The sequence below is a fragment of the Otolemur garnettii genome, unplaced genomic scaffold (genome assembly GCF_000181295.1).
Source record: "Otolemur garnettii isolate 467f Iridium unplaced genomic scaffold, OtoGar3 scaffold00008, whole genome shotgun sequence".
Lineage (NCBI taxonomy): Eukaryota > Metazoa > Chordata > Mammalia > Primates > Galagidae > Otolemur > Otolemur garnettii.
Window position 1 is genome coordinate 25,485,493 of NW_003852403.1, and position 15,589 is coordinate 25,501,081.

Here is a 15,589-nt window from a genome sequence, read left to right on the forward strand (position 1 = left end):
GGAAACATTTCTTTAAAAGTCTAAAAAAATTACCCCTTATCTTTCATTCTGGAAACATTATAAACAGAAATAGCATGTAATGGTTATACTAATATACAAATAAAATTTAATGCCATTCACTAACAAGTTACTATGTCAAAGATTATTCAAGAAATCTTTTATTTGTGGTATCTTGATAGATTTAATTTTGAGTGCTGAAACAAACAAAAAACCTAAAAGCAAAAAAGCAAGACCATGTTGGTCAATACTAAAATCTTGAATTGATCTGACACCTGGTTACTTTAACAATAATCTCTATATTTCCATTTAGAGAAAATACCAGCAATTTGGCTAATAGTATACCAGAGGATGTGACAGATGACAGGACAAAAGACTTGCAATTTGTCTTATGTATAGAAAAGACAGACTGGAATTAAATTTTAATCCACTTCTTTCTACATTCCCTTTTCTGAAGCCAACATCATGTTTACAGCCCCCAAGAGAGAAAAAAATAAATATAATTTTTATTAATGTGGTAAAAATGATAGGCCATAAATCAGCTACATAACTTTTCATTAATACAACAAAAGAGCAAATCTTGATTAACAAAAATATTGAAAGGAACACCAATGAATGTTGCCTTGTTGCAATACCTTCCAATTTCAGGTTAGATTGCTCCCTTCTCCTATACTTTCAACTGTATCATCAACATAAAACTTTTAACAATTCCCACCTTTATTAAACCTTTAAGCCATGTTGTCTCATCTAAAGCTGTGGGGTGGCTAGAGGAACCCAATGACAATCAAAATTAACTTCAAAATAATCTAAGTTCCTGGTTTTTATTTCTGGAACAACAGTTTTAAAAGTCATTCTTTCTTCAGAACCCAGTTTCTCCACATTCCCTTTCCACAAAATTTCCAAAAAAGTTACTTCTCCCCCTCACTTTTCTTCCATCTGGTTCCACTGAATTCCTAAATTGCTTTGGGCTTAAAGCTTTTCAGAAGTCTAAGGCAGGGAAGAAATCAAGGGAAATCCTTTTAACTCCCTTGGCAAAAGGAAAGGCAACAAACACTCAAACATTAGTAATTACTAATTTCGGTTCTATTTTGAAACTTACATTTCAATATATTATTCTGATTTGAGCTATCTTTAAACATCAGTAATATTAATAAACAACTTTGTAGACTCTAACATTAAAAATTTTTGTAGAACTCATCTGCATTACAGCTAGGTCTATATAATTTCACAACTGAAAAAATAATTAAAATTATTATTTAGGGTCATATAGAAGAAAATAAAGCTATTTTCCATTTGAGACAAATTAATGAATTTTCCACTATTGTTATTTTATTCAATCTTAAAGTCATAAATGATTTTGTCGAATTTAATACTTTGTTTTATACATTTTTCTTCTAAATGTTAAAATTTGAGAAAAAAATTACCTTTATTAAAATGTGAAAACTTTTGCTCAAATCAAATTTTTCCCATTGGGAAAAATATAAAGCTCAAATCTATAAAGGATTTGTTGTATTAAGAATCTTTAGGCGTGGCGCCTGTAGCTCAGAGGTTAGGGGCACCAACCCCAGAACCCGGCCTGGGCCTGCTAAACAACAGTGACAACTGCAACAAAAAAATAGCTGGGCATTGTGGCAGGTGCCTGTAGTCCCAGCTACTTGGTAGGCTGAGGCAAGAGAATTATGTAAGCCCAAGAGTTGAGGTTGCTGTGAGCTGTGATGCCACAGCACTCTACTGAGGGCAACATAATGAGACTTTGCCTCAAAAAAAAAAGAATCTTTATTTGCAAACTACTCATCATAATCCCAGTTCTTAACAAAACCACTACATTAACCTTTATGCAACTTTCGTTCATAGGTAATGTAACTAATAAACTTCATTTAAACAAATTCTATGAGTTTGCATGTAACTTCCTTATACCTTGTGAATCAATTTAAAAAAAATTCAGGTTAATATGAGGTCACACAGTTTGCTTTGGTACGGTTAAGGTTTGAATAATTGTAGTTGTGTACTTCACTCAGGAAGTGTCCCATACGCCCATGCAATGTACCTGTTGGGTGTGAATTTACCCCACCCAACCCATTTGCCTTCTTTCTCCTCCCTACTGGAATTTAATTGAGTTTTTCTCTGACATGAGCATGTAGTTGTTAATCTATAAGTTTTAAGTTAGTACTGAATACATGTGATGCTTGTTTTTCCATTCTTATGAGATATACTTAATTCATATAGAATGTTCTCCAGAGCCATCCAAATTGCTACAAAAGATAAAAAATATAATGTGCATCTTTTTATGGCTGAATCCAGGGTATACATATACCAAGATTTATTAATCCATTTATGTGTTGCACTTGGGTTGTTTCTACATCTTTGCAATTGTGTTGCCATAAACATTCTATTCTAGCACAAATGTCTTTATGGTAAAATGACTTCTTTTCTTTTGGGTAGCTACCTAGTAATGGGATTACAGGACCAAATGGGAGGCCTACTTCTAGTTCTTTGAAAAATCACCATACTTCTTTCCATAAAGGCTGTACTAGTTTGCAGTCCCATCAACAGCACTGGAGTGTTCCTTTCTGTCCACACCCATGCCACTGTCTGTTGCTTTGGAACTTTGTGATGTACACCATTCACACTGGGGTTAGGTGATATCTCAAAGTGATTTTGATTTGCATTTCTCTGATGATTAGGGACAATGAGAATTTTTTCATGAATTTGTTGGCTATTTGTCTGTCCTTATGAGAAAAGTTTATTTATGGCTCTTGCTCAGTTTGCTCTTTTCTTGTTGATGTGCTTGCATTCTTTGTAGATTCCGGCTATTAGTCCTTTGTCAAATTTGTAGCAGGTATATATCTTCTCCCATTCTGAAAGTTGTCTCTTTGCTTTATTATGCCCTTATTGGTACAATAACTTTTTAACTTGAATAGATCTAATTTATTTATTTTTGTTGTTGCTGTGATTGCCAGTGGGGCCTTTTTCATAAATTCTTCCCCTAGGCTGATAAGATTAGGAGTTCTGGCTGGGTATGGTGGCTTACTCCTATAATCCTAGCCTTCTGGCAAGCTCAGGTGGGTGGATCACCTCAGGTCAGATGTTTGAGACCAGCTTAAACTGGAGTGAGACCCCCATCTCCACTAAAAGAGAAAAATTAGCTGGGCATTGTGGCGGGCACCTGCAGTCCCAGCTAATTGGGAGGCTGAGACAAGAGGACCTCTCAAAATTAGGAGTTTTAGGTTGCATGGACTTTGGTACCATGGCACTCTGCCCAGGGCATAAAGTAAGACTCTTTCTCAAATAAAAAAGTTCTTCCTACATATTTTTCTAGGGTTTTATAGTTTCATGTCTTAGATTTAAATCTTTATCCATCATGAGTTAAGTTCTGTTAAGTGGTGAATTTCAGTCTTTTTCATGTGACTAATCAGTTATCCAAACACCATTTACTGAATATGGATTCTTTCCCCAGTGTACGCTTTTGTTTGCTTTACCAAATATCAGATGGAAAAATGAGGCTGATTTCTTCTCTAGACTCTCTGTTCTGTCCCACAGATCTTTGTTGCTGTTTTTATGCCAATACCATGCTGTTTTGATCACTATAGACTTGCAGTATAACCTGAAGTCTGGTAAATTAATATCTCCAGATTTGTTCTTATTTTGTAGAATTATGTTGTCTATACAGAGGTTTTTCCGGTTCTGACAAAACATATAACTACTTTTTTAAGATCTTCAATGTATGACATTGGTATTTTAATGCAGATTGCATTAAATTTGTAGGTTGCTTTGGGTAGTGTAGACATTTTTACAATGTTCATTCTTCTAAGCCAGGGGTCCTCAAACTTTTTAAACAGGGGGCCAGTTCACTGTCCCTCAGACCATTGGAGGGCCGGACTGCGGGCCCCTGGACGAGTTGGCTGCTAAGCAGGACAGGCAGTGGTGGCAAAAAAACCGGGCAGGCGGGATAAATGTCCTAGGCGGGCTGCATGTGGCCTATGGGCCATAGTTTGAGGACAGCTGTTCTAAGCCATGGGCACGGTAAGTTCTTCCATCTGTTAACATTCTCTGCTGTTTCTTTTCTCAATGTTTCCTAGTTCTCTATAGAAATCCTTCACATCTTTTGTTAAATATATTCCAAGGTATTTAATTTTCTTTGAAGCTAATATGAAGAGAACTGTATCTTTGATTTGATATTCTACAATCAGCTGTTGTTGGCAGATATCAAGGCTACTAATTTGTGGACATTAATTTTACATCTTGAGATATTTCTGTATTTCTCAGTCACTTCCAGGAGTCTCAACACTGAGTTCTTGGGGTTGTCTATGATTATATCATCAGCAAAGAGCAATAGCTTGACCACCTCTGTCCCCATTACAATACCCCTGATAGCCTTTTCTTGTCTGATTACATTGGCTATGCCTTCAGACATAGCCATGCAAACATACTTATGTTGAATAGTAGTGGTGACAGTGGACATTCATGTTTGGTTCCAGTTCTAAGTGGAAATGATTCTGGTTATTCTCCACTATGATGTTAACTATGAGCTTGTCAAAATGACTTCTATCAGTTTAAGAAATGTTCCATTTATGCCAATTTTCCTCAGTGTTGTTATCAAAAAAGGATGCTGCAAGGGCAGCACCTGTGGCTCTAAGGAGTTGGGCGCCAGCCCCATGTGCCAGAGGTGGTGGGTTCAAACCTAGCCCTGGCCAAAAAAGGGCAAAAAAAAAAAAAAAAAAAAGGATGCTACATTTTGTCAAATGCTTTTTCTCCATTTATTGAGAGGATCACATGGTCTTTGTTTTTACTTCTGTTTAGGTGGTAAATTACATTTATGGATTTGCATAAGTTGAACCAGCCTTGTATCCTTAGGAGAAAGTCTACCTACCTGGTTGTAATAAATTATGTTTTTGATATGTAACTGAATTTTGCTAAAATTTTACTGAGTATTTTTGTGTCACTATTAATTAATGATATCAGACTATAGTTTTCTTTTTTTGTTCTGTCCTTTCCTGGTTTTGGTATTAAGTGATATTGGCTTCATGGTGGGAACTGGGAAGATTCCTTCTTTCTCATTGTTTTGGAATAGAAGTACAAATTCTTTCAAGGTTTGCTATGAACCATCTAGTCCACGAATTCTTTTGTTGGAAGGTTTTTTATTGTTTTTTGAATTTTGGTGCTTGTTATTGGCCTGATTAAGAGTTCCATTTCTTGGGTGGTGCCTATGGCTCAAAGGAGTAAGGTGCTGGCCCCATATGCCGGAGGTGGCAGGTTCAAACCCAGCCCTTGGTTAAGTCTATAGCACAGTGTGATTCTAGGAATTAATCCATTTCTTTCACACTTTCAAATTTCTGGGCATAGAGATTTTTGTAGTATTCAGTGACAATATTTTGTATTTTTGTGGTATCTGTTATTTCCCCTTTTTCATATCTGATTGAGCTTATTTTTCTGTTTCTAGTTAATCTGGCCAAGGGTTTATTAATTTTTTCATCTCTTCAAAGAGGCAAGTTTTGTTCTATTAATCTGTTAATCTTCCCAATGGTTCTTTGGTCTTTGATTTCATCTAATTCTGATATGATTTTGTTTAGTACAGGATGATTCAATTTAAACAAAGCATCTCCTAGATATATTGTCATGAGCCTCATCAAAGTTAAAATAAAAAAAATTCTACAAGCTTCCATGCATAAACACTATCTGACCTATAAGGGTTAATCAATTAGATCAACAGCTGATTTCTCAGCAAAAACTTTTCAAGCCAGGTGAGAGTGGGCACCTGTCTTCAATCTCCTCAAAAAGAACAACTGCAAGCCTAGGATTCTCTATCTTGAAAAACTAAGTTTCATATTGCATGGAGAAATCAAATATTTTTCTGACATGCAAACTTTGAGGAAATTTCAGTACCAGACCTGGCCTGTAGAAAGTTTTCAGAACTGTAGTGTACACAAACCAATGCAATTATCTCCCTGCAAAGAAAAGTACTGAGTAACTTAAGGACATAGCCTAGCTACCATAATGCTCCAATTAATAAAACAAAGCCACAGAATTCCTCACACAGGACAACAAAAATATACCCTGCTTATCACTGCTTTCAAGTAATGTGAATGGCTTAAACTCCCCACTAAAGAGACATAAGCTTGATGACTAGATAAAAAAAATTCAAGCCAAGTACCTTCTGTCCTTAGGAAATACATCTAACCCCTAAGAACAAATCAAGACTCAGAGTGTAAGTGCTGGAAAACAGTATTTCATGCTAGTGGAAACCAAAAGAAAGCCAGAGTTGCATTATTCATAGTAGATACCATTAACTTTAAAGTGACAAAAGTAAAGACAGACAATGATGGACATTTTATATTGATGAAGCAAAAAATTCAACAAGAAGATATATCAATAATGAATATTTATGTACCCAACTCAGGCACTCCCAAATTTATAAAATAAATTGTACTTGAGCTAAACAAAATAACTAACAACACTATAATAGTTAGCGACTTCAATACCTCACTGACAGAACTAACAGATCTAAAAAAAGAAACTCTGTACTTAAACTTGACGTTAGAACACCTAGGCACAACAGATATCTATAGAACATTTCACCCCTACTGAATATACATTCTTATCATCTGCTCAAGGATAATTTTCCAAGATTGATTACATCCAAGGTCACAAAAGAAGCCACAACAAATTTTTAAAATTTGAAATATATCAAGTATCTTTACAGACCACAATGGATTAAAGTAGAAATCAATTCCAACAGAAACTGTCATCCCCACAGAATGTTATGGAAACTAAACAATGTATTGCTAGGTCAAGTAGGAGCTAAAGAAGGGAATCACTTGATTTCTTGAACAAAATGACAATGAGACCATAAGTTATCAAAACCTGAGGGATACTGCAAAAGTAGTCCTAAAAGAGAAATTAATCTCATTAAATACAGAAAAGTCAGAAAGAATGAAAATGATCTAATGAATGCTCTTAAGGAACTGGAAAAGGAAGAGCAATCCAATCCCAACCCCAGAAGGAAAAGCAGTTATTTTTTTAAGGATACTTACCAGAAGATACACTTTATCCTTCATATCCAGGGACTGAGGTATGCTGCCAGCATTAACTTTGGAATAAAGCTTATATACTGTTTTCACTAATTATTACTTTCCAATTGACCATCCAAACAAAAATTTTCCAACATCATAACATTATATTGAAATCAGACCAGGAAGTACCAGTGCCATTTTTAGTAAACTACCTGTTCTTGTTTTTAAACAAATTGGGCCTACATATTTGTATTTTTCTAAGTTTTGTTGTTTATACAATTTGGGGTGCCATATTTGAGAAAAACAATACAAAATTATAGTTACAAAATCAAGTATCAGGAAAAAGCTTTAAGGGTAAACTTCATTAGTTTTCCAGTAAATTCATATATCTTGTTGCATAAGATGTCATTATCCCTATTTTTAAGGTGAATCACTTGAGTATAATTTCAGTCATATCCTCCAGATGATAGAACTAACAGAAGCAGAGATATCTATTCCAAAGACCTATCTGATTTTAAAGTTCATAGAAAATAGAATAATGGGGGTAGAATAGTATGTGGCCTATACAAGTACTGACAGTATCAAAGAGTTTTGAAAGAAAAGCTACCTATAGACCCTGTGGCTATCAGGAAAGCCTTTTAGGAAGCCAAAGAAATAAAATTAGGAATAAATTGTTGGAGTGTCTAACACATTACAAATGAAAGGTATTATTTACATAGTTTGATATTTATGTTATATAATTTGGTATGCAAAAATGAAATACTCATAAGTTTCCTACAATAAAATTGTCTTTAGTTACCTAAGTAGGAATTAAAATGAGAGTAAACTATAGGTAAAGTTTCATGAAGCTGATTTATCTTATGCCCCAAACTGTTCTACCTGTAATTTAAGTCAGACAAAATTATGCTAAGCCAGATATATTTGTAGGTTAAGAATTTATTTTCATTTTGATACAGATAATCACCACTATTTCAGAGACAGAAGTTTTAGATTTGCTAATTGGTGGTCATTGCTTTATGATATTAATGTAATTTATATGTCAATTTTCTACTTACTATATTATAAGTACTATACTATATTTATAATTTTTCAAGATTACTAAGCATACTTGGTGAACAAGAATCATAATTAATTAGAGAAAAGGAAAGAGGGAAGAACTCTGAATTGACATCAATAATGGATAGATACCATTTTCCCAAAGATAGATTGAAATTTATGCAATAATTTCATGTCAAATATATATCTTCCTCAGAGTTTCTATTTAACTACAAAGTATTAAACATGAAATACAGGTCTTTACTTAAGTCACATAAAAATAACAAAGGGACAAATAAACCAAAAGAGAAGAGAAATAAAATTATGCAAACAACTTGTATATGTCCTACAACAGTGGAAAAGAGGAGTAGCAAAATCATGTCAGACCCTAAGTTTCACACCATTTTTTTGTGCTGAATTCCTAATAACTAATAAAATGTAAATAGATATGCCTCTTGTCCCCTCTTATTTTTATCCAAACCCAAGCATCCTCGTTAGAGATTTAATATTTTAAAATGGCAAAGAGGCATAATACATAGTCAACTATTAGGTAAAGTTGATCTGTTCTCTCAAATGAAGAATAATAATAAAACATCATTGAAAAGAAGACACTGACAAGTCACCTCAATTTAAAGAGGAGGAACTTGAGTTCAAGAGAAGTTAAGTGACTTAGTAAGGGCTACATAAAATGTTAGTTAGACAACTCGGACCAGATAATAAACTTCTCTGTTCCTACTCCACCAAACCATGGCAGTGGAAGTGACTTCAGAGAGCATCTAATGCAGATAAGTTCTCTTCTTCTATTAAAAAAAAAAAGAAGAAGAAGAAGATGAATAAAAGCTAGTTAAGTAATTTGCCCCAAACAATACAAATAGTCCTAAGGCAAGTGTAGTAGTTAGGAACCTACACTTTAAAGCTAGGCCTCTTGGATTACAGTTTTGGCTTTAATATCAGTTATTTGACATTGGGCAAGTCATATAAATCTCTTTGTACTTCATTTTTTCATCTGTTAAAATGGGGATAATAATGATAGTACTTAATTCATAAACTTTACAAGAATTAAATATGAAACACCCCAAATATTTCCTAGCCAGTATTAGTACTCAATAATTGTTTCTGTTATTTGAAGGCCTTAATTCAATGCTAAATTTAAATATCACTTATTGTGCTTAACTTAGAAACCTTTACACCTTGATTTTCCAAGATAGTGGGAGAACTGAGGCTAGATCCTGGAGTCTAAAATTGCTATGTAAATTTTTTTTAAAAATTCTATAAAATTGTTTCTTTTATTACAGATTTTTGTTTAACTTTAGAAAAATTGTTCTGTTTTATTATGTCATCATCTTCAAAAGATTTTTTCCACTTTATTTGCTGAATAGTTTTAATATTCTTTAAGTAGTGAAGCGAGTGAAAAACAAGTTACCTTATCTTTAAAATACTGTTAACAAAATGTCTTCCTTTTATCATTGCCATTGCTGTATTGGCTTTTATAAAGAGAGATGATGAAAAAAATCACTGTTTTACTATTTTTTTTTAGTTCATGTGTATGTATATTTTGAATAAATCCAGATTAGATACTGATTAAGTTTTACTTTTTCATCTACTGTTCATTTACTAGTGCTTCAGTTCAATGTTACGGGCACTGATCACATCCATTTTAAAAATGATTAAACAATTCCATTTGGAATTTAACACTGGATATGGTTAAGAGAGTTAAGCCTATAAATAGGAGTGTGAAGCATTAATCTTTGCTGATTCTTATGTCAGTAAGTCAAAATTTTGTGTTTCTTCTGTGAAATGGAGAATCCAATGCTATATATAAAGGTTCAGCACTTCAGAGATAAACTTTTTGTTTGTTTATTTTTCATAAAAGCTCAAGACTCTAAAATCTATGACTTTGGTAAATAAACTACATTCAGATTCTTTCAAATATTGGTGTCTTGTGCTTCAGAGTCTGAAGTTTCAGGACAGTCATATTCCCCTGGTTTAGACCACATAGGTTGCCATTACAGATAAGAAAAGTTTGCATTAATTATGATGCCAGATTATTCCTTATGCGACTATTTTGCTAATATTGTCACAGTTGAATATCTATGTTCTTCATTTGTAACTCCTAACCCTTGGAGTAATGAGAAGCTATAACAAATTGTCGGAAGTGGTAGGTTTCATATCCCTGCAGCTGATTCAGTAAATGCAGTTCATTGTTGGTGAAGAATAAAATAGTACCTCATAAAACTTTCTTGAAAAGCAAATTGGAATTCCCATAATAAAGACTCACTATTACGTGTATTTAAAACAAATCCAGGAACTATAATCACAGAATAATTAGAGAATTTAAGACCCCAAACTGGAGTAAAATGCCATTTGGTTACTATGATACCATTTGGATACTATGGTTAATTAGGGAAATAGTGTTTTTATAAAAATCTTTATTAACGATTTGGATGTGAAATGACTATGAAATGTGCAGATAATTAGGAGGTGCTGTAAGCACAAATATAAGAGAGAAATAATTCAGAAAGACGGGATTAGGTAGGTACACAGACATGAAGCAATAAAAAGTAATACATTATATTATGTAGAAATAAAAAGCAGAGGCCTGTGGAAAGAAATAGCATATCAAGCAAGGTAGCAAGTTGTAAGGTTAAATGAGACCTTTTAAAGACAGGAAATTGGATGTGATCTGAAAAGTAATTTGGTTAAAAAAAATGAAGAATATATTTGGAAGAGAAGCATGAAATTAGAGATTGTTTATACTCAAATGTCACATAAAAATTAGGAAATTATAGCCTTTCTTAGCATATATAGATTTACACAAAAAATACTTGTATAGGCTCGGTGCCTGTGGCTCAAGTGGCTAAGGCGCCAGCCACATACACCTAAGGTGGCAGGTTCGAATCCAGCCCGGGCCCGCCAAACAACAATGATGGCTGCAACCAAAAAATAGCCGGCTGTTGTGGCAGGCGCCTGTGGTCCCAGCTACTTGGGAGGCTGAGGCAGGAGACTTGCTTGAGCCCAGGAGTTGGAGGTTGCTGTGAGCAGTGAAGCCATGGCACTCTACCCAGGGGGACAGCTTGAGGCTCTGTCTCCAAAAAAAAAAAAATACTTATACATATCTGGACACTAATGAATGTCAGCAAGTTGGAGGAATTTCAGGAGAAAAAAAACTGAAGATTACTAGAAGCATTGACATTCTGTAGTCAATCAGAAAAGGTATGTATTAATTAGAACAAAGAATGAATTAATAATTGCCTTTTATGATGTCAAATCAGGTAACATTTATTGTCAAATGCATGCCATATGCTATATTAAATGTTTTTTACATGTCTGCATAACCTCATTTCATTTACCCTATGAGGAAGCGCAGGCTTAGAGGATTAAGATTTTCTCCATGTAGCATAGCTAGAATTCAAATTCATGTCTGCCTGACTAATAGGCATAATTTTAGACGCTCTGTAATTAATAGTTGTGTACTCACACGTGTGTTACATACCTATGGGCATAGGAAATTAACTTGGATATCAGTATAACAGAAGTATTGTAATTTGTGAAAAATACTCAGAGGTATCTAAACAAAAGCAATTTACCTTATTGAAAATGCAAAAATTTGGATTGGCCTTTAGATTAGCTCAGAAATCTGACCATTATTTTGCTCCTTAACTGTGTCCTCTTTCACATTTCCCTTTCTATGTTTGTGTTGCAATTCAGGCTTGTCTCTTCCTGACCAACATCTACTCTTCTCTTTTGAGTACTTCCTTAATAGGCAAGCCTATATGCACCTCTCTTGCATAAAATAGCATAATCTTTACTTTCTGTCACGCTCTTAGTTCTGTAGTTTATTTTCTGTCTGTATGCAAGGTATTTATCCTCGATCCCTAGCTTTTTTACTTCTGAAAGTTGAATATCTAAAATTGTAATCTGTAAATCACATATTCAAATGGATGAGAAACCACAAATAATGCATAGAAATAAAAATAGAAATAAAAAATAAAAACAATGACTGAGTTAATGATATCAGAAACATTAGCCCTCTTAATAATTTATTTTCCAAAGAATATGTACCTTGACATTAAGCAATTGATTTGAGCTTTCAACATAACTAATTGAATTGATTAGGTGTTTTATATCATAGACAGATGAAATGCAAAAATTTTTTTTTTAAATATGGCAGTCTAGCTCTAGTTCAGGCTGGTCTTGAACTCACGAGCTCAGGCGATCCACCAACCTTGGCCTCCCAAAGTACTAGGATTATAGGCATGAACCACCATGCCCAGCCAGAAGTGTGACAATTTAGAGATGAAGCATGACAATTTAGACCTACTAGGTGTCAGTAGCACTTTCCCTAAATTATGATAATCAAAAATATCCCCCCCTCCAAAAAAAAAATCTCCAAACATTGCAAAAGGTTTCCTTGTGAAGGACAGAAGATCAAAATCAGCAAAAGTATATACTAACCTACATTTTTTTATTAGAAACTCATTCAATTTAATTATAGATTTTAGGAGTTAATAGGTGATAAAGTAAAAGTCTAAGAAACAGAACCATGTGAAATTATATAATTTGAGTATAAATTACCTACCATTAAGCTGTTCAATTAGATTGCAAGGATATTAAAGGCTCTGATATGTTTTACGCTTTACACAAAACAAATATTAAAACATACAAATTATTAATTTAGTTGATATTGACTACCAGCATCTTTTCCTGTGCTGTCTGATCACCCATGTAACACAATATTCAAAATAGAAACCCAACAAAAAACTAAAATGGTAGAAAACATGATATGGTAATGAAAAAGTCTCTACGCTTGGAAGAACAACACATAATTCATAATTGTTTCTCCTAATTTTCTATTCCTTAACTTTAGTCACATCATTTAGTCTCTCTAAGCCTTACTTATCTATAAGGCAATGCATTGAATTATATCAATGGTTTTAAAATATCTGTCCTTGGAACCAAAGCCAAGCCATAGAGAAGTTTTCATTAGCCTTCTATTAAAAGAGATAAACAGAGGAAATTTAGTGAGTTCTTCATGAAGTTAAATTTATCCAATTTTAAAGAACTGTTTTTTATTCTGAGATCATATATTTCTATATTTGATATTAAGTATTTCTTTAATTATATTGTAATTATAATAGAATATGGTTTTCTTTTTGTTCTTCATAAAAAAATGATTCTCGTATCTATTGAATGAAAAGCTTAAGAAATATTGATTAGATCTATAAAGCCATACTAAGAAAGAAGAATGTGTAAACCTATAACATATAAATCTTAACTCTACTTTTATCTGCTAATATTATAATAAACTACGTAAGAGTAATCTGGTGAATGCTGCCAGAAAGAAGATAAGTTTAAAAAGCCAAAAGTATGACGAGAAAAAATATCTGATAAAAACATACAGTTCTTAAAATTTATTAAAGAACTTCCAAGAAACATGATACTTTTGAGCATAGTATCAAACTAACCCCTCCACAAGACCGTGGCAAAATAGATTAAAAAATTTAAATGAAGGAAAACTTTCCTTACAATGAAAATTATGTAAGAGTTCCATCAGCATCACACACATGGAGCAATCTGGTATAATTTAATAAATTCTCATTATAGAAATTTTAAAAACTCCTCTTCAGAAAGCCACATAATATTGCAGGAAATATAAGAGAGAAGCTTTTGGAAGATCTGTTCTAGCATCCTCTGATTAGGTGGAGAGAGGAATGGATAGGTAGCCATTTTACTTGTTGCTATCAGTTAATCATTCCTAAAAGTAGATTTAGTAGGGACCACAGAAAGTGGAGCTCTGCGCTTGGAAGAACAACACACAATTCATAATTGTGATATGAAGTAGTAGTGATAATGAGGCTTATCTCTAAAATAGTGAGATTCTTCTCTGATACAGGAATCAGTGGGTCAAGGAATGAATCCAAACTTGGCTACTTATTATAAGTAGAGGAAGAATTCAGACCAGGCAGAATAGTAGAGTGAAGGCCAGGCACAGTGGCTCACACCTGTTCCTAGCACTCTAGGAATCTGAGGTGGGTAGATTGCCTAAACTCACAAGTTTGAGACCAGCCTAAGCCAGAGAGAGACCTCATCTCTAAAAATAGCCAGGTGCTTGGTGGGCACCTATAGTCCCAGCTACTTGGGAGGCTGAGGCAAGAGAATTGCTGAATCCCAAGAGTTTGAGGTTGCTGTGAGCTGTGTTGTCACAGCACTCTACTGAGGACAACACAGTGAGACTGTGTCTTGAAAAAAAAAAAAATGGAATAGTAGAGGTGAAAAGCTGGCCTCTGATGAGCAGATTAACCAAACCAAGAGAATGAACTGGGATTAAGTTTCTTTGCTGAGATTGTCCATATCTCTGGTTCTTTCTTCTCTTCACGTAGATCTTAGGTTAAGACAGGGGTCCTCAAACTTTTTAAATAGGGGGCCAGGTCATTGTCCCTCAGACCATTGGAGGGCTGGACTGCGGGCCCAGGGACAAGTAGGCTGCTAAGCAGGACTGGCAGTGGCAGCAAAAACATCGGGCAGGCTGGATAAATGTCCTAGGGGGGCTGCATGTGGCCTGTAGTTTGAGGACGCCTGAGGTAAGGTGAAATAAAATCAGATCTGCCTCAAATTTCTTTTCTTTTTTTTTTTTTTTTTGAGACAGAGCCTCAAGCTGTCCCCCTGGGTAGAGTGCCGTGGCATTACAGCTCACAGCAACCTCCAACTCCTGGGCTCAAGCGAGTCTCTTGCCTCCGCCTCCCAAGTAGCTGGGACCACAGGCGCCCGCCACAACGCCTGGCTATTTTTTGGTTGCAACCGTCATTGTTGTTTGGCGGATCCGGGCTGGGGATTCGAACCCGCCACCTTAGGTGTACGTGGCTGGCGCCTTAGCCGGTTGAGCTATAGGCGCCGAGCCTGCCTCAAATTTCTTAACAATTTTCGATGCTAGAGGACAACGTAGCAATAGAGCAATATCTACAAAATGTTTAGGCAAAAATGTTATACCTTGAGAATAGTATATTTAATTAAATTACTATTCATGTACCAAGACAACAGAAAAAAATTTCCAAAACACAAGCAATGAGTAGAAGAGCCACAGAAGAAAGCAGAGTCTCACTTAAACAGAAATAGAGAAGGGGTGTGGTGAATGCCACCATCCTTGATATCAGCCTGCCAGATTTAGTATCTATGTAGCCCTAAAACCCTGCTGAACAGGTTGGTGGAAGAGCAACCTGCTGCTTTGCTGTGGCAGGCCCTGGAAGGAAAGTGGTGAGCACTACATACTGGGGCCTCTAAAACTCATATCAGCCCCTTGGATTTAGTATCCAAAAAGACCTTAAACCTGATGAGTGGGCAGCAGAATAGCAAGCTGCCACTTTGCTTCTTGGTATGGAAAGCTGTGCTCCTGGGGCCTGTGAAACTGGTATTAGCCCACCAGATCTGGCAGCCAAGCAGCCCTAAAGTTGCTAAGCAGCTGGTCGAACAAGGAACTCCCACTTTGTTTTGGCAAGACCTAATGGAGAACCCTGCATTCCAGGGTAGCTAGCGCCTGACATCAGCCCATC

The 15,589-nt window shown here is 35.0% G+C and overlaps 1 protein-coding gene across 1 annotated transcript in view; it reads right to left on the reverse strand.

Annotated features, from left to right (window-relative positions):
* Positions 1-15,589, reverse strand: part of PHYHIPL (phytanoyl-CoA 2-hydroxylase interacting protein like) — a 65,026-nt gene that overhangs the window by 12,473 nt on the left and 36,964 nt on the right. The window lies entirely within an intron of this gene.